A 24,404-nucleotide genomic window follows, 5' to 3' on the forward strand; every position below is an offset into this window, starting at 1 on the left:
TCCATAGTTTTTCAAGAACAAACAGCTTAAAGATGCATCTCCGAGAGATAGTCATATGGTAGGGTGAGTGGAAACTGAGTAAGTAAGATGCTCTGGCTGCCAGAGCATCTCTATGGTTGCCCCTTGCCCTGGTGCTGAAACATGCAGCTGGCCAGGCCCTGTGTTGCAACACCAGGGCTCCAGTGCTGGTGAGTAAGGGGTCAGGGTTAGGGTTAGGGTTAGGGTTAGGGACAGGGACAACAGTGGACAACTGCCCCCCTTTCTTTTGTTTGAAGCAAATGGCTTTTACCTAGCTGACACAGAAAAGGTAAAACGTCCTCTGACATTGCCTTGCCTGCAAGGTTTATTTTCTTGAAGAAGACCGGAAGGAGGACCAACTGGGAAAATGTTCACTACACTGTTGGGAAGGGTTTTGTGTAAGACTGCACAGTGCAGGCACAAAATGTTGCATGAATAAGCACAGGGTAACAGGGAAGAACAGTGAAGAAATCTGATGACACACGAAGACAAGTTGTGCTTCTTTGTCACCCACAGTCACGTTTAGTTAGTAGGAACAGAAAGTCCCAGCCCCAGTAAGAACGATTTTTCTCTTCTCTCTCCTCCGCATACCTGTTCCAACTGTTTCCCTGGCTTACTTCCATATTTTTTTCTACAGGATTATGATGAGGCAAGATGATGGTAAATATACCAGCTACTCTTCTGAGGACATTTCTTCAGCTATTGGATACACCTGCTCTGACCTGTGGGAAATGAATCCAGGCACATAATCTCTGTACACATACATAGGAACAGGTGGCAGAGCCTGTCAGGCTTCCTCGCACTCAACAGCAGTTTGTGCAGGGTGCATGAGTCTTCTCACATTACAGCTGGAGAGCAGTCTTCTCATCGCCTCAGTGACCCTTTAGGCTTTGGGTGTTGAATGAAGTGAATAATCCTCTGGGGTATTTTAGCCATACCTGCAAGAAAAGGGAGGACTGATGCTTTGTGCTCTGAATGTTGGAATAAAGCCAGGAATTCAGGGGTTCTAATCTAGGCTGTGGAGTTCACTTCCTTTGACTTCTGGTCAAGTTGCTGCTTGGCCTTCTCAATTCAGATAAAAAATATTATAGGCAATATTCTATATATTTTAAACATTTTTTTAAAAAGTCTCTGACTTTATTGAATTACCTGAATTTTGGGGAGTCAGTGGGCATGTCCGTATGTGAAATTAATGCAATACAATCAACTCCAGTGCACACCGAGTCAGAGTTTATTGCTCTGGGGCACTGTATGTACATGTGCACCAGGGACTGCAGCATGTTGAGCTAGGTGAGAGTAGCCCCAGGTGGCAGGGAGCATGGGGGGCCAGCCTGCCAGCTTGGGGCTGCTCCGACCTGGCTCAATATGCTGTGGAGGGGTTGGCTGGGACACGATGGTGCTACAGTATGAGGCTAGGTGGCAGGCAGACCCTACATTAAAGCACCCTTGTGTCCCAGCCAGCCCGTCAGGATCTACATGTGCATTACTGCACACTAAAAAATGCCGCTGCAGGATTGTACTTGTATATACAAGTACTAATCTACAGCACAGTTAATTAGTCTACTGCAGCTTAATAGGGCCGCACATGTAGACACTGATACTACTGTGGAGCTAAGTAGGAAGCTCTACAGTAAACATCTCAGTAGATGCACCCAGTTTGAGATACTTTCATCCGGTTCCTGTTCCAGAGCTTTAAAGAATCCATGCCTTCAGCTGACACCAGGTTTCAGGTACTCACATCTGAAAACTGGGCCAATTCTGTCCCAAGTATGGGCATCCAAAACTTGACAGGAAAACTGGCAGCAATTTTTGAAAATGCTGAACCCTGACTACTGCTCCCCTTGTGTAGATTCCTCATCTGTACAATTGGGATAGGAATCCTATCCTATCCTATCCTCATAGGAATACTATGAACACTGGCTAGTGAATGATTGTACAGTACAGTGTGCAGAGTGAATTTTGCTATTTCCTGAGAATGTCAAACACTTTGATTTCACCCCCAAAACTTATATTATTATAGTTATGCATAGCAAATATATAAATCTAAGTTTGTTGGGGCATAAGGAAAGTGTCTGCCACTATTTATATATTTTTAACTAATTGACCTGGCTCACAAATTTTAGTATGTAACTCAAGTATTGCTTGCCATTCAAGAGCCCTACTTACAGCTGTAGATTTTATGAGATTATCTGGCTTAATTAGTATTACTGTAGATCTCCTATGGTGCAGAATATGGCTTGTTTGTACTAAACTTTTTAATCTGGTATTAACAGAAATTGCCATTAAGTTGCATTTGGAACAATAATTAGCTACAATCCAGGCTGCCATAAACCGAAAAAATGCTGGCCACACTCAACCACTTAGTGATTCTCCCCCCCTTAGGGTCGCTGTCTCTTCAGGGGTGACTTCTCATGCTGTTATTGCTCATAGCATGGGTACAACCCCATCTTTGCCCACAATTGAATTATCTCTTTACCCGAGAGCTACTGCCGCTTGCCAGTTATGTCTTCCGCAGCCAGAATTCTCAATACCAGGTTGAGCTTCTTACTACGATTTCTGCTCAAAACCATCACTTTCAGTTTCCTTCTGCCTTGCAAAGGAAGCTCCTGCAAGTCATCCTTGTCTGGTGTTGTCTGCTGAGCATGCTGGTTTGGTGTTTGTCGACCATTGTCTCCACACCAGCATGTCTCCCATTCTAGGCCCTGCCCAGGGGTCTGCCCTCTATTCCCTGCAGTCAGGAGTCTTTCTACCCACTTTGCAGTCCTGGCATCCATTTTAAATTTTACATGCCCCTGACATCATTCTCCTGCATGCAGTTAAATGTGGCCGCACTTATGTTTATTTTAGCTTTGCCACTTATTTTTCAGTGTCGGCTTGTCTGCCAGGTAAGCTTAGCAGGGGTGGATTCTGCCTCCCTGCTACAGGGCTGCATACATAAAATCTTTCAGAAGATATCATTTTAACAAATTATAGATAAAAAAATCAACTAAAATCAAATATCTACTATAACATATTTTAATGTTATTTAAAATTCTTTTTTCCTGGTTTATGCTTTTCTGAGTAATGTATATAGAGGTTATAGCATAATAGCTCAAAATGAAGCCTTACCCTTGAATATTGTGTGTGGGGAGTGGGGTACATGGTGGGGTGGGCAGGTGTGCGGGGAGGATGTGGGAGTCATGGGGGATGGAGTGTGTGTGCAGGAGTGTGCACATGTGGAGATGGGTGAGGGAGGGGCTGCCTGTACTCTAGGTCTCAGCAGCCAGGTCGGTGGGAGAAGGGAAGCAGGGGGCATGGGACTACCCACAGGTGGTGGATCATCATGCCGGACAAGTGGAGTGGTGGAAGGCGGCCAGGAGTGGGTGCTGGAGCTCTGCACACTGGGGCAGGAGCTGTCAAATCGGGGACAGTGGTCCAAATCAACAATCAACAAATCAAATACTCTCCCCAATTCGGGCCAAATCTGAATCGAATACGGACCATTTTGCACACCCCTAATAACCAAATTGTATATGTAGGTATGGGTTTTTTCCCCCCATAATGCAATCATCAAGCTATTTCATCCTGACTGTTCATCCAGCTTCACAGTTATGACCAACTGTGCAGATGCAGAAGTTCTTTTTCTACTTTAGTCCTTATTGTTAGTGGCAGTCTTTCCATAGGCACTACTGACACTAGAGTTATCCTATGTCTATGAACATATTGGGATATCTTTCCTCAACTGTACCTGGTACAGTATCTCTCTATGGTTTTCACTGCTGTGACAACAATTTGTTTGTTTTTAATCGAGTTAGTAATTTTTAAAATTCTCTTTAATGATGTCCTTATTGTATAGAAATCTAGTTCGTGACCTTTTTCCCCACTCCCTGTATGGAGTACATGCCCTCCATCTTTTACAAAGCAGTGCTGTTTTAATGAAGTGGGTCAAACTTTTTGTGTATACTGTTTCAGGGATGCAGTTTACTTGTGCCATAGTATCAATATTGATTTTAAAGGTATTCTTTCTGGACTTAAGTTAGCTACATATGTTCCATTACTGTTTTCATCTGTATTCTAAACTGTAGCCAAAAAAGGAACACCACGTCATCACTGTTGCACTGAACTCCTTCAGAATGTTCTCCAGTTCCATTTACTCTATGTCCTATCCATTTCTGTTTGTCTGAATGACACACTAGTTTAAAATGGTTTACTTTGTGGCATTTCCTGTATATTTTCATCAGTGCTTGACACGCAGGAGAAATTTTGCAGAATCTGTGCCCTTACTACATGCTATTATTTTATACTATATGTGACCTGTGCTTGCTGTTGCATACTTATCTCTTCATATGTGCATAATTCAAGGTCACAGCGGCCTTGAGACTGACTTGACTTGTTATTAAGATCCTATCTTTCAGCATGTTATCCCCACCCGTGAAGTCTTATCAATTGTAGCTGCATTACCTACTCATCAGTTAGTAAGTCCTTCACTTCTCTCATAGAAAAATTGTTGTTGGAAAACAATAGGCTTTAGTGAGTCCGCCACTAGAGACCCATGAACTGCAGATATTCCTGCACTGCTGCTAAATACATGCAAAAAATTAGTAGGCTCGTGAGCTGCAAACTGCTTATCTACCCCAAGTTTCTGCAAAGATCAGCTCTGTTACTTTCCACCTAGTCCAATATTTCACAATGCTTGTTTTCAAAGTCAATAAGCCACACACTTCTTGCATTATTCTGTATGAAAGTCATAGTTACTTTGCTTTGAGTATCTGATCTCACGTACTGTCCTGCTTTAGACTATTCACAGGAATATAGGTAAACTATTTTTAACAAGACTTTCCAAATGCACACTATGGTCTCAGCAGCTCAACTTAACAGATAGTCATATTTCATATTTCCTATGCCTTTCTTATGACTTCTTTGATAACTCTGCATGAGTGTAATCCAAAAACGAATCTGTTTGCCCAAGGACTCCCCTTACCACCCACCCCCAAACACACAGATTGCTCTGTGCTGAGTAGCAGAAGCATGGTAGAAAAGAATCCTTTACAGTTTGAGTGGGGAAAATTTAGTTTCGCTAGTGGCTGCATCTACATGAGCGGTGGACTGCGCAGATGTTACTGCACTGTCATTTAGTACTTGTAAGTACTTGCACGCACTAAATGACTGTGCACTAATCGGAGTTACTGTGCAGTACTGTTGCTACACATTTTTTTTCTGATGTTACTGCACAGTAGCTCATTACTACTGTGCAGTAGTGTCATATCACAGTTAGTGCCTGGCAACGCAACTGTGCGGTAGCAATGAGCTACAGCACTGCTACTGCACTGTAGCGTCTTGTGTAGACATGCCCGCTGTGGTTTAAATTATCTATGGTGCTTTCAGTGGCTTAAAAAAATTGATTTTCAGAGTTCTTCCTAGGTCCAACTTCTTCAACTGTGAAGTGACTCATGGAAACTATGGCTTCCCTATCTTGTCTCATGCGTCATGCGTGAATTGATGGCTTTACTATCTGGTAATACAAATAAATGCTTGTAAAGCTCTTTTCCTCCAACTGTGGTTTATGCTGATGTTTAGTTTAATCTGAATTTGGAACTGAAAGCAATTCACGGTTCAAAATGCCAGACAGAGCTCATGTGAACACACTGAAAACTAAACACGGTTTTGAGAAGCTCTAGTTAAGTGTTCAGCTTATGATGCAGCAGCATTCACTATGGTGCTGGAAGTAAAGAACCATTTAACCAAATGTATCTATGGTAAAAAAAAAGGTGCAATGTTTAATAGAATAAATTGCTTACTCTGCTGCAGATTCACCCCTGGCACATCATCAATTTTTCAGTAGAGAGACTCCAGGGTTTAAACATGCTTTTTTTTTTTTTTAAGTTTTCCTTTGTGAATGCTTCTTTTTAAAGAACATCCTCCACTGGAGCCCATTATTGTTTAAGAATGCACGTAGCTGTCAAGACTCTCTCCTGGTTTAGACCTGAACATATTATTTTCATTTTTTTGAGCTTGTGTGTCTGGGGTTTAGTAAGCCCTGCAGGCAACAATCCACCCTTTATCTGCATACTGTGTGATATCTGTCAGAATTTCTACTTCCACCGGTGTTGTATAAAACCCTTTTGTCATTCCCTTCTTTCAGTCAGTTTGTCTGGCTGGCAACACAATCTACTTCACACAAGCTTATAGTTTGTAAACCAATATTAATGAAAGACTCACCCATTTATTACTAGATATACAAAAGTGTATGATGCAGGCTTAGAATGTGGTAGGAGGGTTGTGCTTTTTGAGTCAGAAGATCTGAACACTTATCACTGAGTGGCTAACATGTGCACCTTAGGGATAACTGAGTACAGTGGTGTAACAGAGAGGGGCAACTGAGGCAGCATCACACCTTTGTTCCAGGGGCACAAAAATAGCTGCCACTGCAGCCCTGACTGACTACGTTGCCACAATCGGCATGACAGCAGCTAGTACTGCCTTGTGCACTGTGGCTCCCCCGGGTTCAGAGTTGCTACACCTCTGACTGGATAACAAGTCTGGAGGGACAGAGACCTGTTAAAATACCAGAATTTGGCAATTTATGTACCTTAAGTTTCCTTTATATGCCACTTAAATTAGTGGAGCATAATGTAGCCTTCAGATCAAAATGTTGACCAGTTCTGTAGTGAAGATGCTTTGCTATGGGTCCAGAGACCCAAGTTCAAGCCTCACTCTATAACAATGGTTCTCAGGCAGGATGCTGAGGGTGCCACAAGATCCTTTGAAGGGTACTGCAGGAAATGTGAAGAGATAAGCCGATAAAGGCAGGCTCTCTCTGTCTGGTCTTCTCGCACCCGCACTGCCTGGCCCCTCTGCAATGAGGTAAACACTGTAATAAATGTTAGACTTTGAAATATGGTGCTGCACAGGTCAGAAGAGTTATAGAGGCATGTCTCAATTCTAACAAGAGGTGCTTTGAGTCTAAAAAGGTTGAGAATCACTGCTCTAGAATCATGTCCAGGCCACACAGGTGGAAATTTGTATCTCTCTATAATTTCCTACCCAAATGACCACCCAGTTCTTATGCTAGCCACATCACTCCCTTACATGGTAGGCTACAGGAACTGCTGTATCTAACCAAGTGAGTCCAATAGGTCACCAAGGCTCAGGTAGACCTTTGACACTTTACTGTAATTGGAATATACTTATTTGTACCATCAACAGATTAAGGGGAATGGTATTTTTATTGGTAACAATAGTGTGTCTGATTTGTCCGGTAGTCACACAGTTCACTCGTATGCATTTCATCTAGACTTGTAGGATTGTCTTTTTTCTCATGTGCATGGAGTCACTCAGGGTATAAAGTTCCTCTCTTCTGGTAAACCAGCTTCTAGAAAAGGAAGTGTCAATGCAACAGTATGGGAGAATGTTTTTAATCAGCTCCAGGTCAGCAATATTATAGCAGTTGCTGAAGCTGGAACTTTGAACAAATCTTATCAAAGCACAGATAGGGTTCTCTAAACTTTCAAATGGTTTTAATATTTATGCTCCAACCTTGTTAACACTTTCTGTTCTTGTGGAGTTTAAATCTGTATTTAAATGGCACAGCAGCCACATGAATATAAACATCTTGAGTAGACCTGCAGCTTGTGTTTCTTCTCCAATTATGCTTTTATGTTATGTAATATTATCACTGGATTTAATGATGCTGGACTCTCCTGATTTATTTAATGACAATTTCCTGGCACAAATTTTAACTTGGTTTAAGTTGGATAATCGTCTTGCTGCTTGCGGTGTTTGCTTGCGAGAGAATGCTAATGTTGGTGAATCTCTCTACCCACTGCATTCAAAGGCACTTCTGCAGGCAATGCTGATGGTACTTCTCCAGTAACTTGAGGTGTCTCCTGTATGTTGCCCACATCTCCGTTCTGTAAAGTAAAGCGGGGATCATGGCTGCTTGGTTTCAGATCCAAAACCATTAGCTTGGTTTCAGATCTGATGTTGCGATTTTCAAACACCTGTTTCCTCAGGCATCCAAAGGCTGCACTTGTACATTTGAGGTGATGTTGGATTTCCCTGTCGATGTCAACCTGCTGTGAGAGAGACCTTCCAAGGTACAGGAAATACTCAACGTTCTCCAGAATCTCACCATGAATCTGAATAACTGGAGCTGGGGACTGTCCATTAGGGCCTTGTTGGTGGAGGACCTTAGACTTCTGAATGTTAAGTGTCAGTCCCATTTTCTTGTATGGCTAGGTAAAGACATCAATGATTGCCTGAAGGTCTGCTTCCAAGTAAGCACACAGTACAGCATCATCAGCATACTGGAACCTGATGACTGAGGTTGGTGTGGTCTTGGTTTTGGCTCAGAGTTGGCTGAGATTAAACATTTTATCATCCATGTGGTAGTTTAGCTCCACTCCAACTGGAAGTTTGTTGGTGGTCGGATGTAACACCATAGTAAGGAATATCAGGAAGAGTGTTGGGGTGGATTATGTAGCCTTGTTTAAATCCCATGTTAACCTCAAAGGGTTCTGTGATGGATTGGTTATAGAGCACCACCTTTCGCACACCATCATGAAGCAGGCAAAGAATGATGAGGAATTTCAGTGGTCTGTACTTCAAAAGGATTCTCCATAGTGCTTCTCAGTTGACACTTGCAGGCTTTCATGAGGTTGAAGAAGGCCGTGTAGAGAGGTTTATGTTGTACCTGGGATTTTTCCTGCAGCTGGCCTGCCCACCTGACTCATGCCTTTGATGTAACTGATAAGTTGTTCCTAGGCAGAAGGCTGCCCATTTAGTGCTCCGATGCCAAGGGCATAATACATGGCTCTGTACCGACCCTACACCATGTCCCATGCCTCGTAGATGGCATCACTATATGGTGCAGGGTGTAGTTTCAGGTCACTATATATAGCACCAGCCCCATATTGGGGCTCACAATATTCCAGTCTGACATTTGGACCCCACCCTGGATCCCTCCTACTCAGGCAGCCCAACCTCCACCATCGTCCTGGATTGCAAACCCTGCTAAACCCCTTTCCCTTTTGGCAGTGACCTCCCTCCAGGACCTTTGGCCTCATAGGCCCTGGCCTTGCCTTAGGCCAGTCAGGACTCCAGGCAGTTGGCTCTGGCCATCCCTTGCAGTGGGCACTCTTGCCCTCTGACCCTCATAGTCCTGGCCCCAGCACTGACCAGTTGAGGTTCTCTGGGTAGGTTCTTGGCAGCTAGCCCTTTCCCATACAGATCCACCTTCTGAGCTAGTGGACCACCTAGCTCCTCTGGACCCTTCCTGGGCCCACTGTTCTGGCCTCACTGGACTCGCTCTCTCTCTGCCCCTTACTGGGCCTCTACTTGGGCCACCCTATGCGCAGTCCTTCAGCCCTTCCCCCGCCCCCCCCCCGCCATGGACCCTACTCTACGTGGCCTCCAGCTCTCATTCCACCCCCTCACTGGGCCTTCTGGGCTTTACAACCCATGGGTCTCAGGTCCCACTCTTTGGGCCTTGGCCCTGTGCTTTTCTCTCAGTGTGTGCTCCCCTGCCCTTTCCCCCTCCACAGGGTACCCACAAGGCAGTGGGGCTGAGGCTTCATGGTGCTCCATATTTGCCTCTCACTAGGGAGGCACTGGTGCAGCATTTCCTGGAGACTACCCTGCCACAGGCATCCCCACCATACTATGCAACCCCAGCAGGGTGTAGTTTCAGGTCATGCCCCAGGACCAGGAACCTCCTCCATCCCATAGCTCCTACTTTTGGCCTCCAGGTATTCTGGGAGCAGCAGCGCTCTGGCTGGGAGATGTTCACCCTTCAGCTCCCCAGTCGCAACTGCCCAGCTCTGCTCTCAGGGCCTGTCTTATACCCTGACTACACCAATCAGGCAGCCTCCTGGGTGCCATGTGACCCCCCGACTAGATCTGCTCCCACCTGCAGGCTGATCTGCAGCCTGCTCAAGCCCTTAAAGTGGCAGGCAAAACCTGTGCTCTGCCACACAATGCAACATGGGCTTCAACTGAAACCTGTCCAGCATCATCATCTAACTGAACTGTCACAGCTTGTTTGTTCAGTAAGAAAACAGGCCTGGAATTCATACAGCTTCTTTCTCTGCAGATGAATACTTATTATCATGGAATCTGTTGGCAAGATGTAATACAGATACTGAAGAAGCTCTTCAGACAGAACCTGGTATAATTACAAATAATGGTATTTACTTCGAAGTGGATTTAATTTAATAGAGGACCAGTGATCATGGAAAAATGTGGATTTTGGCCTATTTTTTTAAATCCCAAAAGTGGGAATTTTTTTTATCAGAGAAAACCAAGATCCCTGTTCATCAGATTGCTCTGTCAGTGTCAGAACACATGAGTATATATTACATGAAGCTCTAGGGTATGGCTTGAAAGAGATAATGACATGGAAAATCATGGGACATTTTATATTTACACAGCGATTTTAATTATTATACATTAGCTCCTATTAGTTCCAGATAAAACGTGGCTAAGTGTTATAAGATTGCACTATAAATTAGGGGTGTTTCATTTTAATCACAGAAAAATGTGGATTTTGGCTTACTTTTTTAAAACCCAAAATTGCGGATTTTTTTTATCAGAGAAAACCAGGATCCCTGCTGATGAAGTGAGCCTCAGACCACAAAAGCTTGGGCTATACGCACACATACACTTTGCTTTGTTCATGAAGTTCAAGTCTATGACACAGCATACAGATTGCATCACTGGGGCCATTAGAATTCCTTTTAATTTTAAGAGCAAAGGGAGGCTTACTGCCATAGTCACATGAACACAAAACAAATCATGACGTTGTTGCTACCAAAAAGTTAAAAATATGGATGATTAAAGTCTGCCTGGAATTTTCCATGATAGCTTTGGGGAGGAAAGTATGTCCCTGGGATAGACGTGCTGAACTGGAGCAAACATTCTTTCCGCTAGGACACAGGAAGATAAGAACTGAATTATCCTTCTCAAATGAATCAAGGCACTGTCTGTTAACACATTGTGTATGTTTATATATTAGGCTTGCCTATGAAGCCAGAAATATCTGTGCAAAGATATGCGGTTCTCTAGGATGTGGAAATAGATCACAAAGAGCAATTTATTCTACAAAGGCACAGGAAACAGACTGACTGAAAATTTAACTACGTATGTAGGAAGTGTCATGCTAGAATAGCCTTTATCCATCTAGGCCAGTATCCTATCAGACAGCAGCTGTTTTACAGATGCTTCAGAGGAAGGCATAAGAAACGCTGTCTTACACAGGTAAGTGCTCCCTAAGAAAGACTCACTCTATTCCTATTCTAAGATTGGCTCAAATCCTGAGGCATGCAATTTTATACCCCTTCCAATTTGTCAGCATTAACTGTTAAAAATGCTGGATGTTCTTTTTATCCACACAAATGTCCAGCCACTGAAGTTCAAACCCTAAAAGGTAATTAAGCACCTAACTTCCTTTGAGTTCAGTATTAGTAAGTTATTCAGTGTTCATTCAATTATTCACACAATTGTTCCGTATTAGTGCATATTAATGACACCCTGTGGCATTGTAGGACACAGGTATTTCCTTTGATCAGTTCTGAATTTCGCTATTTAGACTAGACATAAATATCAACATAACAAACATGTAATTGTAAAAAGGACACGAGAATGCTTAATTCTTAGATAAAAGTTGTGGAATTCTGGTAATTGTTCATACTAATAATATGTAGTGCAAGAGAGTAAAGACTCCAAATACGGCCCAACCCCCAGGTGAACACTAGATACTTAATACACAAGTACTTTCCCACAGAGATGATAATCTGACCAGCCAAGACGCACAAAGATGCATTTCATCTGCCTAATTCCCTGCCATGCAGAACGGTTCTCTTTGCTCACCCACTGACAATGGCATAGCTTCATAAATTCTGTGCCTCCATCTCTCTTGTGATTGTAGAATGAGGCTATCAGGATTCGCCCCATAAAATAACAATATTTCCAGGAGAACTGTAGATCCATCTGAATGCTCAGCCTTATTCCTGTGTCCTTGTTTGAATAGGACAAGACTGATTTATTAAAAAAAACCCCAAAACACACCCTTTTTTACTTTCTCATTAAGTTTTGGATAGTATTGCAAAATAAAATGTACAACTTGGGGAGAGGAAGTTTTACTGGCAACTGCACAGATAATACTAAGCTAAATTATAACTGTTTAATTACACATGGCCTAACATAAGCAGGATATAGTGATCCTCTGCTGATGAATGCAGGATAGTTTAATTATATAGACAACTCCATATCCTGAAGGAAAAGGATCTTTCCACAAAATGCACAACATCTGTGGGTAAGAGTGGATGTTTTGTCTGAAAAAAAGAGAAATCATGTTGATAAAACCTTCTAATACGTTTACAAAGAATGTCACAAAAATAGTGATGAAAGTCTTAACAATATTTTCCACAATATTGAACAATGTGTTACTCACATGTACAGAATGATAAAACTTAAGCTTTCTGTACAAAGACTAAGGTGACAAACAGACCAAAAAAGGGGAAGAGTGAAAAAAATATACAGGTAACCCTTGCCATTCGCAGGGAATATGTTCTCATATCCCCTGCAAATGGCGGAATCCGCGAAGAACGTACTGCGTTCATGAACTCAGTGCTCCCGGTGGCTGGGGGGCCCATGGCTGCTCTGGTGACAGTGGGAGCCTGGCAGCAGCGGCGGAAGCCCGGTGGCAGCAAGTGTGAAGCTCCTGAGGAGCTCTTTTAAGTGTATTACAATGCGGGTTCAGCATTCGCGAATATCTGAAACCATGAATGCCAAGCCTGCGAATAATGAGGGTTTCCTGTGTAGCCACGTTCAAAGATAATTATATTAGCTATCTCTTAGCCTATCCAATAGTTAGTTGGGTTGCTAGCTCCTGCTACTTTTCCAGGGCCTCATGATGTTTGGTGTATTTGTCATACCCCAGCTCCTAGAGTTTTACAATTAAAAGATTTTCTGCTTTAATTTTTAAAGTAAATTTCTAGCTCTCATGGTTATGGAAAAAAGGTTGAAAACTTGAGTTCTAAAGGCTCAAAAAATAGAAATAAAATAAGAACCACCCAACTTCTGTTTTCTTATTTTAAAACTCTGTCTTAAAAATCTCCAGTTTGGGGGAGGGGTGGCTGACTCAATTTTTTGAGCATGTGGAGTAGGTTTGTAGTACTGAATTAACTAACTAATTTCATCTGAACATATTTGAAAAAAAAGGGGATGACCTTGGAAATCACTTCAAAGGAGGCATTCCATGAGTGAGGCATCATGCAAAGGAGTGCAGAATAGATTTTTGGATAAGCTGAAAAATGTGTTGGCACTAGCATGGCGTGAAAGCAGTCAGGTCATAGAGGTTCTTGATTGTGAGGACAAGAAGTTTGAACTTGTCATGGTTGGGAAAGAGGAGCTAGCAGTGTCCCAAAAAACTAATGCTTAGTTACAGCCAAAATGACTGTTCCATGTACAAGGCTGGTTAATAGCATGGAAAGACTTCCTGCCTATAAAATTAAATTGCCTCTCTAAGACAACTTTTTATAGAGATGCTCCAGCTGTGCAGCATGTGTATGTGGTCTGGTTTCCTAGCATTATCTCCACTTGGAAAAAGACACAGGATTCTGTGCTTGTCCCTCCAAGTTCCATGCAAGTTGCTAATGAGATGATCTTGTCAGCTGCATGCCATACGGATTAGCAGGTGTTCATGTAGGACCATGAGACACAAATGACAGTTGTATTTGTTTGAACCTAATGGAAATAGTGATGAAACTTATGTATTTTCCTGAAAAATCTTTATGGTATGATGGATGAGATACTGTTACTTCCAGCCTCTTTGTTTGTACTGCATTCCTTTGGGCTAGGTACAGCCATTCAAAAAGCCTGAGGCAGAATAAATTTAATTTATGTGTTTGTCTGTAAATGGCGTAGCTTAGATTGGTAGTGAAATGAACACACATTTGCCCTTTTGTTGGTGGTGGTGGGGCAAATCTTAGACTGGGTTTCGCCATTTTTAAACCAGTCTATGTGTGCTGAACTTCTGGTCTGTTATGGGTGTAGCCTGATTTTGTGTACTGAACTTCTTTTCTGGTTTCTGATCCCTTATAAAAGTAAAAGCATAATGTTTGTACCTGGTATTGAAGGCTGAAGTCTGAGTGTCAACATACTTCATGCATTTTAACAAATTTTGAACTTAATATAGATCCCACTGATGTTTGACCCGTTGTTGCTAGTGTTATGCCACTTTTTCCAGGAATTTCATCCCAATATAAAGATAACACAATAACAAAGAAGGCATAGAGTAACAAAGAGGAACTTAACATTCAAAATAGATCTTGCAAGCTGATGCAGGCATGCACAGAAAATCCCCAGTATCAAACAGAATTTATAATCCATAGATGGATTCCCCCCAAATTTTCACAGTGATTTTTCACAAAACTTCTTAGATGTATTTATACCTATAGATATAGGAGAAAGTGTTATGTCTGTATATCCACCCCCAGGACTAAAGGTAGCTTCTCCTTGAAATCTGAATTGATAGCAAACTGTTGAAAAAGAAATCACACAGTATTTTCTGTGTTCATGCTATAACAGTTGGACAGTTGCATAGAACCCTGCTATGCTGAAATCATAGAATCATAGAAAATTAGGACTGGAAGGGGCTGCAGGAGGTTATCTAGTTCAACCCCCTGCTCAAACCAGGACCATCATCAGCTAGATCATCCCAGCCAAAGCTTTGTCTAGTTGGGTCTTAAAAACTTTTAAGGACAGAGATTTCACCACCTCTCTGGGTAACCTGTTCCAGTGTATTACTACTCCCCTAATGACAAAGTTCTTCCTAATATCCAACCTAAACTTCCCTTGCTGCAACTTGAGCCCATTGCTCCTTGTTCTATCATCTGCCACCACTGAGAAACAGTCCAGCTCCATCCTCTTTGGAACCACCCTTCAGGTAGTGTAAGGTTGCTATTAAATCCCCTCACAGCCTCCTCTTCTCTAGACTAAATGAGCCCAGTTCTCTCAGCCTTTTCTTGTAAGTCATGTTCCCCAGCCCTCTCACCATTGTTGTTGCCCTCTGCTGAACTCTCTCCAATTTTTGCACATCTTTTCTGTAGTGGGGGGCCCAAAACTGAATACAGTACTCCAGATGTGGCCTCACCAGTGCTGAATAGAGAGGAATAATCACTTCCCTGGACCTACTGGCAACACACCTACCAATGCAGCTCAGTATGCCATTAGCCTCCTTGGCAACAAGGGAACACTGCTGGCTCATACTCAGCTTATTGTCCATTATAACCCCCAGGTCCCTTTGTGCAGAGCTGCTGCCCAGCCAGTCAGTTCCCAGCCTGTACTGGTGCATGGGATTGTTCTGTCCTAAGTGCAGGACTTTGCACTTGTCCTTGTTGAACCTCATGAGATTTCTTTTGGTCCAATCCTCCAATTTGTCTAGGTCACTCTGAATACTAGCCCTAACCTCCAGCATATCTACTACTCCCCCCAGCTTGGTGTCATCTGCAAGGTTTCTGAGGGTGCGCTCTATGCAATCTTCCAGGTTGTTGATGAAGACGTTGAACAAAACCAGCCCCAGGACCAACCCCTGGGGCACTCCACTTGATACCAGCTGCCAACTAGACATTGAGCCATTGATTAATACCCTCTGAGCCCAATGTTCCAGCCATTTTTCTATCCACCTTACTTCATCCAGCCCATACTTCCTTAGCTTTCCTTTGAGAATGATGTGGGAGACGGTATCAAAAGCCTTGCTAAAGTCAAGGTATACCACATCCACTCATCTCCTCAAATCCACAGAGCCAGTTATCTCATCATAGAAGGCAGTCAGGTTGGTCAGGCATGACTCTTACCTGGTGAATCCACCCTGACTCTTCTTAATCAGCTTCTTCTCCTTCAAGTGCTTATAAATGGATTCCTTGAGGACCTGATCTATTTTTCCAGCAGCTGAGGCTGACTGGTCTGTATTTCCCTGGATCCTCCTTTTTCCCTTTTCTGAAGTATGGGCACTATGTTTGCCCTTTTCCAATCATCCAGAACCTCTCCTGATTGCAATGAGTTTTCAAAGATGATGGCCAGTGGTTCTGTAATCAGCCAACTCCCTCAGCACGCACCTCATCCATCCCCATGGACTTGTATATGTCCAGGTTTTCCAAATAGTCCCTAACCTGTTCTTTTGCCACTGTTGGCTGCTCACCTCCTCCCCAATCTAACTTGCTTGGTGCAGTAGTCTGGGAGCTGACATTGCCTGCAAAGATTGAGACGAAATAGGCACTGAGCACTTCAGCCTTTTCTGCATCCTAAACTAATGTCCCACCTGCCCCTCCTGCCCCCCCTGCCCATTGGCTAAGCGGCGCACATGGCCTGTCAGGGGGTGCACAGGCTGAGAGAGAGACTGAGAGTGAGTGGAACCCAAAGGGTCTGGAGACTCTGAGTTGGGCCAAGAGCTAGAGTGGGACCAGAAGGGCCCAGGGATCCAGAGAGAGACTGGGAACAGAGTAGGACTGGAAAGGTCCTGAGTCCTAGATAGCAGCTGGGAACAGACTGGGATTGGAAGAGTCCAGAGGCCTAAAAAGTGGCCAGGAAAAGTGGGAGACCAGAAGTATCCAGGAAAAGACCAAAGGGGCCTGGAAGCCCCAAGAGGGACCAGGTGAAAGACCAAGGTGTCTGAGGGCCCAGAAAGGGGCCAGACAAGAGACAGGGGTCTGACAACTCAGAGAGGGGCCACAGGGGAGATGGAGGGGCCTGGCAACCCAGGGAGGGGCTGAGTTGAGAGACCAGGCAGTCTGAGGGCCTGGAGATTGGCTGTGTGAGAAAGAAAGAACAGCAATGAGGATGTCATATGAGAGGCTTGGGGTGGTGCAGGAATGGAGCAGAGCCTCACAATTGGCTCATAAGAACTTGACCACAACCCTGGTGGTTCTTATGATAAGACCAGGGCAATTTCCCACACTCTTAATAACAATTAATATCAAGGCATGGTGGGTAAGAACAGGGCTGACTGTGCATAAAGTTTTATGGCCACCCCTGGAGATGGTACCCTGTGACAGTGTGAACCCAGAATAGCTGGTGCAGTTGATGTTGTTTGCCTTAGCATACAAATTCTTAAAGCCAGGAAGTATTTGCCTGCCTCTGTGTATTTCTCTGGTGTCTAAAATAATAAAGACCCAATTCTGAGTGAGGCTTTTTCAGTCGTACCATAAATAATAGCACTAAATTCTTCACTATCCTTCATATATTGTACACACCCACTGTCCTCAGTAATATTTTGTGGGGATAACACAGCTCTAAGTTTGATCCATTATCTTTAAGTAACTAGGAATTTGCTTAGGTGTGAGATAAAAATACATTAAAACACCTTGGTAAGATTTTGTAGCCATTATCTTTGCTGAACTCGGTAAATCACTGCCTCTGAAATTTCATGGACATCCAGGGTGGGGTAATACGAATGCTTGCCTTGGAATTAACAGCACAATGAATCATATGTACTGCTGACGTGCCAACCAGACAAGAGGTTACTGCTGGTCACTGACTTTCTGGAAAAGAAAGTAGATTTAAAATCACACCATAGCTTTTAGAAGGTAAGAAAAGAAGCTTTCACTGAAAACGCTGTTTATAGGTGCATGTATAAATCATAAGACACATGAGAGCCCATGTATATGTATGAGGTGGGTCTAAAGCCACATAATCAGGGATTCAGTATTATGTAACAAAACTCATTGTGACTGCAGATGTCTGCACAACTTGCCCTGTAACGACTCTTGCAAGAATGGAGGGTGGGATTTGTGTAAGTCATGAAAACAGACATGAGTACAGCTGCTCCATACCCTCAAAACATAAAATGCATTGGTAAGGGAGAAGAGATGTGACACAAGAATTTTCTTCTTCGTTATAAATAATGCAAATTGGCTGTTTCACAGTGTTGTGAGAGGAGTCAAGGATTGACTTCCAAGGCTGTATAGTTTCGTGTACCATGGAAAAAAGAGACCAAGCTAAACAAGTAATTAATAAACACAGAAAACTCATGGGCAACGATGTAGGTGGTCCCTTCTCTTGGAATCTTTTATCTAATTCTGTAAGCCATGTCTCTATCTTTTGATTTTCCTTATAATACACAGTTTGAAAAGGTCTATAAAACCAGTACTTCTCACCAAAGATGTACTGATTTAAACAAAACTTTTAAATGTCGGTGAATTGCATTTACTCGCTCTGCTAGTGGCTGCTTCTCTTCCCCAATATTTTGACTGAGACTTAAGTTTGTTGGTAGTGGCTCCCAGTGTCTGAAGTTCCAATTTAAATGCTATTAAATGAGAATTAAGGCCACGTTCCTTCTAAATTAGAGCATCCACTTAGATGTTGAATGCCTTTCAACTTGAGCTCCGCAATTGCCTATCTTTAATTGATTTGTCTTCCCTGCCCTGAACATCCCACTGGCAAACCAGAGAAAAAGCCCAAGAGAGCCTTTGGGCTGAAAGCTACCTAAAAAAGGGGCTTGCATCTCTGAGCAAGGCCTGTCTCCTGTTTGATTGCTACTGCGTTCAGGGAAATGGAATTTTGTAAATGTAACCCCCCTGCTTATATCTATCTATATGTACGTATATTTGTGTGTAAGCAGGTTTATATTTACAGTCCCGTTTCCCTGAACACAGTAGGACGTGTGTCTACACGCAGTCATACACACAGACTAATGATTTACTCAAATATAAGATGATCCCCTACTAATTAGATTCTATATACCCATATGTAATATGAACTATAAATGATATTAGTCCAAAGCCAGAGGGCTCAGATTTACAATATAGTTCATTGAGCTGGGCCCCAAGAGTCAACAGCATTTCAAACCATTGTGACCCCACAGCTCAGCATTCCTCAGTATGTGTATGTACTCCAGATGCCTCCCCCAACCCCACTCCAACAAAGGATTTGTGTGCTAATTAGCTCCCCACTCATGACTGGAACTGGGTGTTCTTATCATGAGACCTGGGATCCTCCAAAAATGTATATGCAAATGAGGCACTGGGCAACCTGGTCCTGCTCCACCTCCATGCGGCACAGGGTTGCACTAATCATATGTGACAGGTGGAGAGAGGGGGAGATGCATGGGTTCTGGGTTTGGGTTTCTGTTTGGTGATGCCTGCCAAACGTTTAAAGCTGCTGAAGAAACAGGAATCATTGGAAATGGAGAAGAAAGGTACAGTTCAGCTGAAGGAGTGAAGAGAAAGTTGAAATGTATTCAGTGGAGTGGCTCACCGTGACTTGAAAAAGAATCGGTGCTGAGGGGGTCTAACGCAATAGGCACCATCAAATATCTTATCCAGATGTGTTGTGCAAACTTCTATTCATGTGGTAGGTTCAAGCGAAATACCATAAACAAGGTAATGCAATTGAAATGGCACTATGTAGTAGCAGGGGCACCCTTGTGTGCTTGTGGACAAGACTCCCTACAAGAGCCTCATAGTTAGTTTCCCACTGGTCAGCTTCCAGTGGGAGGATCTTGGCTACATCCCAACTTTATGGAAATGGGAGATTTGGCCATATGGCTGAGGGCAAGCAAAACTCGGGGGCATCTGAACCCCAGGTCTACCCGTAGGATGCCTGCCAAAAGATTGGGAAGTATCTGAAACCCTAGGCTGAAACATTTGGGGTGGAAGATACTTGCTGGTTGTAAGGCCACATGTAGTTCTTGAATGATTCAAAGGATTTGGAACTGATTTGGCTAATTTGACCTGGGACATGAAAAATTTTCCTTAAAAAATAAATAATCTCGGCGTTTGGTGATGGTTCCTAGCAGTGAGAGGTGGCAAACCCGAAAGTGGCCCCCCTGGTCTTACCCAGTAAACTTCAGCACCAGTCCCAGGAGCACCAATAGCAAGCAGAAGTCAGTGGGTCCAGATCTTCCCCAGCAAGCCAGAGAGAGACTCTTTTTCCTTGCATCATTTTATTGGAGAAAATAGCAACTTCCCAGATGGGAGAAGTTCTCAAAAAGAAACCGACACAAAAAGACCTAGAGGGCTTGTTGTTTGGGGTTGTTTGTTATTTGGGAGTTTCTTCTGTTGTTTGGGGTATTTGGGGGTATTTAATAGCTTAGGTATTTAGAGTTATATTTGATAAGGCTTTGTTATTTTCTTTTTTCCATGTAATAAACATGTATATACTGTTGGTATCTAAATACCTTGCGACTGGGGAAGCTGTTCTTTAGGACCTACAATAAAGGTGATATTTTCCCAGGTCTCTGAGTGGGGGCTTGAGCCAAAACTCCACAAATTTGGACCCGCTCTTTGTTCTACCACCAGGCCCCAGCAGAAGGGTAACATAAACAAACAGGATTGTCTCACAGAAACAGTAGTCATTAGGCCTGTGTGAGTAGGCAGCTATTTGATCCAGCTTCGGATCTGGCCACTTCCGAAGCCAGGGTTTCTGCTTCAATTTGGCTGAAGTGGCTCCAAAGCTTTGGAGCTGCTTCGGAGATCTGGTCATACGGTATGATGGGGAATCAATGAAATATCTATAACTTTGTAGTTTTTTGTCTGATTCCTGAAAGCAAAACTCATGTCAAGTGTATGTGTTACACCACAGGGGGGGTGAAAACTGCAGGGGTAGTGGCCCCTGATGAGGTCACAAAGTCTGCCACGTTTCAAGAAGATCGGTGCAGGGATTTAGGGGGAACTGCGCCCCAAATTCCTGAGAGCAAAACTCATCCCATGGCTATGTGTTACAACACAGGGAGGTGAAAACTGAAGGGGTAGTGGCCCCTGCTGAGAACACAAAGACAGACAGAGTTGCACAAACACTCATGTCACGAGTTTTGCCTGCCAGCAGCTAGAGGTGCAGGGCCCCAGAATCCCCTGCACCTATCGCCTCAATAGCTGGCAGGCTTCGTGGCCACAGCAGGGGCCACCATCCCTGCAGCTTTAACCCTGCTGTGCCTTAACACACACAGGGTCACCCATGTCATGAATTTGGCTTGTGCTCAGCTTGAGGTGTAGTTTCCCTCAAACCCCTGAACTTATCTCCTTGGAAACTGGCAGGCTTTCTGGCCTGAGCAGGGGCCACCAACCCTGCAGTTTTCAGTCCGCTGTGTCTTAATACACACAGGGTCATCTGTGTCACAAGTTTTGCCTGTCAGCAGCTTGAGGTGCAGTTCCTCCCAAACCCCTACACTGATATTCTTGAAACTTGGCAGGCTTTGTGTCCTCAGCAGGGGCCATCACTCCTGCAGTTTTCACCCCCCTGTGTTGTAACACACATATGTGATTTGAGTTTTGCTTTCAAGAATTTGGAGTGCAGTTCCCCCTGAACCCCTACACCAATCTTCTTGAAACTTGGCAGACTTCATGCTGTCAGCAGAGGCTACCACCCCTGCAAATTTCATCCAAAGTGGACAGAAAACAAAGTTACAGATATTTCATTGATTCCCCATTATACCCTATGGCCGGATCACTGAAGCAGTTCTGAAGCTTTTCCGAAGCACTTCAGAAGCTCTGAACCACTTCAGAAAGTCTAACAAAGCTAGCACTTTGATCTGGACATGCTACTTTGGACGCCAAAACGTCCAAAGTTTCTCTGGATCCGAAGCAGGGTCTGAAGCCTCGCACAGCTTTAGCAGTCGTCTGGCGCTGCTAATGGAAACCACGCACCAGACTCCAAAAGTTGGTTAATAACTGCTCAGATCAAAAGTGGTAACACTGCTCAATTCCTTTTCTGAACATAGGAATTAAGTGGATATGAAGTTGGCACCTTCTGGTACTTTGGAGCCTGTCTGAACATATCCGTAAATTATAAAAAGCTTCAGGGCTGTTCCATTTATGCTTCAGCGTTCCTCTCTTCTTCCTTCCTCTGGCACTCCTCTGAGTCAGGGTCCAACAGAGGAATTGGTCCAGAATGACTGCACTAGCTGGGGGGATGGGGGGATGTTTACATGGGTGGTATTTCCCAGAAGCCGCTGTAACAGGAGGCAGAATTTAGTAGCTTATATTTAGACTTTTCTATAATGGAAGCATGTAGCAGGGAGTTGTTACTAAACTGAGAATAAACATAAACTTCCAAGTTTTTCTAAAGGAGTGTTTAAAAAATTCTTCTGTCATTGAAGAAATAGAGTGAAAAGTAAACTGAGACTCCACTCTGAAATGTGTCCTGGCATAGCTGATCTGCTTTACTGGGCAACACAGATGTTGACCATTGTCCTGCAGACTCAGGCCCTTACTATTTCCAGGGCTTCAGCTTCAAGTGGAGGCACACCCTATGGCAGCACGATACACAAATCTGGGGAATCTCCTGCTGGGGGACCCAGGGTCACTTCTGCAAGCACTTGGCTTCAGAAGCCCAATCCAGCTCCAGGCTGCCTACACCCTCCTGCCATAAAAAAAACAGATGTCCACTGCAAACTAACAGCACAAATTAATACTACCTTTCCTTGTGGCCACAGATATGGGTCGTTTGGCATGACAAAGGGTGTGGAGATCTGCTTGCTTTTGCTTTGTAGCACCGTAAAACTTTCGTGGCGGCACAAAGGAGACATCCGTTTTCAGCCTTAGGGGAACTGGACACATACCTTTGAGGATATAGGTCAGAATGATTACCTAATATAAAGGATTTCTTACAGAAGTATGTAATGTTACCTACAAAACCTCAGTATAAAAAGAAAAAACATGATTTCCTGATTTTAAGTTGGAAACTTTTGCATGTACTAGGTGGGGATGATTTAGGATGCTAATAGAATTCCTATTAGCCTTTCCTGAAATCACATTTGAACCTATGCAGGGGTGACCTAGCCTTTCACCCTTCTAAAGCTTTCCTGCTGCTCTCCCTTGTTGGATTGCCCTCCCTCCATAGGTGTTTATGAAAAATATGATTAAGACCAGAAAAAGTGAGCAGGAAACTTGAGGGCCAGGTATATTATTATCTGTAATTATTTATCTTATTGGACAAATTTCAAGATGATGATTTCTCTTTTAAAAACTTAAATTGCCAGAACATGTTTTAAAAGTATTATTTTAAAAATAAAATGTAGGTGTTTAAACATGTGCCTCCTTGCCTATTGATGTCATCTGTTCACCTATAAACACAAACTCAGTTCATTTGAAGCCTAAGGCTGCGGACATATTACAATAAGTCAGAACAGATTCCAGACTTCTGTACTGTCTTACTACTTTAATTTTTTCTCATAAACATTGGAAATGATACATTTATTTATTAAAAATACTGTATCAAATTTAAGTTCATGCCTAATCATTCCTAAATATATACTAGGCAGGTCAAGTTACTTTTAACCTAGCAAAAATGTGCCCTGGGGCATCTTGTGCAAGACAGCCACTTTTAATACGGATGACTCTTACTACCTGATGATAAACAAAGCAGCGAATGCTGAAAGCAATATAGTCCTGGATTTCACATCCTGTAAGCAAAGTAAAAGCCACATTGACTTCACAATACCTCAGCTCTGAGTCCATTCAGGAGAGGTTGTTTAGTTACACCCCAAATAAGAGGAACCAAAAGATGTCACTTTTGAACATTTCACAACTGCTGTAATAACTTTGACCTCTCTTATAAGGATTTTTAACCTTAGAAAAAGCAATGTCATATGCTTATAGCTTTGGCTGCTTTGTCTTAGTCTTAAGAGGATCCATTGAAGTGCAGATCTATTTTATTCGTGTCCTGTGTTAGACCCTGTGGATCTGTGCTTTTCCTCCCCTCAACATGAGCAAGGGAACAAGGGGAGAATGGTTTCTCTTTTTCTCCACGTATTTGGTAAGAAGAGGAAGTACTACTAGCTACATGCTTTCCCAGTGAGCTAGTATTATGACTGATTTGTCTGGGACACAGTTAGCAGTCCAGATGAAATGCAGGAACTTCTGGCAAATTTCAGGATGAATCAGAGAGAGAGGTCAGTGCTCCCAGAAGCAAGTAATGCAAGCTGTTGTTGTGGAGGCTGCTGACAAGACCCATTACTCATTCTGGGCAAAAAATGGAGGGGCCTTTGAGTTTCAATTTTAGGTCACTGGGTCAGAGGATGGAGCAGGCCTCCTGGCAGGTATCTCCCATCAGAAGAGCAGAGCGGGCCAGCTTGCACTGGCAAGGCAGGGTGCCAGCCCCGCAGGGCTTACCTGGCAGGGGAAATACCATGTGTCTGGGTCCGTTGTCCTTAAGCACTCCCAGGGGTCACTGCTCTTCTGGCAGGCTCAGGGCCTGCCCAGGTGTCGGGGCTTAAAGCCCACTTTATGGAAATGGGAGGCTCCCTCGCCACCTTGCCCCCGGGCAGGCGAAACTTGGGGGCATCCCCAAGCCTCCGGGCTTGGATGCCCGCCGAAAGGTGTTGGCGGGGGCTGTTCGCGGTTGCAGGGCTGCGCGCTCCCGCCTCAGCTCCTCACGGCGCCGCCCCCCGCTTCCTCCCGCGTCAGCCGCGCGGG

At 43.6% G+C, this 24,404-nt stretch overlaps 1 long non-coding RNA gene across 1 annotated transcript; it reads right to left on the minus strand.

Moving 5' to 3' along the window:
* Positions 1-320: 320 nt before the first annotated feature.
* Positions 321-24,251, minus strand: LOC109313714. Its single transcript, XR_002102130.1, has 2 exons — positions 24,102-24,251; positions 321-956 (listed from the first exon to the last, which is right to left on the minus strand). It is a non-coding gene; the product is annotated as an uncharacterized LOC109313714 (long non-coding RNA).
* Between the last annotated feature and the right edge of the window lie 153 nt (positions 24,252-24,404).

This window comes from Crocodylus porosus, unplaced genomic scaffold (genome assembly GCF_001723895.1).
Source record: "Crocodylus porosus isolate Cpor-Errol unplaced genomic scaffold, CroPor_comp1, whole genome shotgun sequence".
NCBI classification, from domain to species: domain Eukaryota; kingdom Metazoa; phylum Chordata; order Crocodylia; family Crocodylidae; genus Crocodylus; species Crocodylus porosus.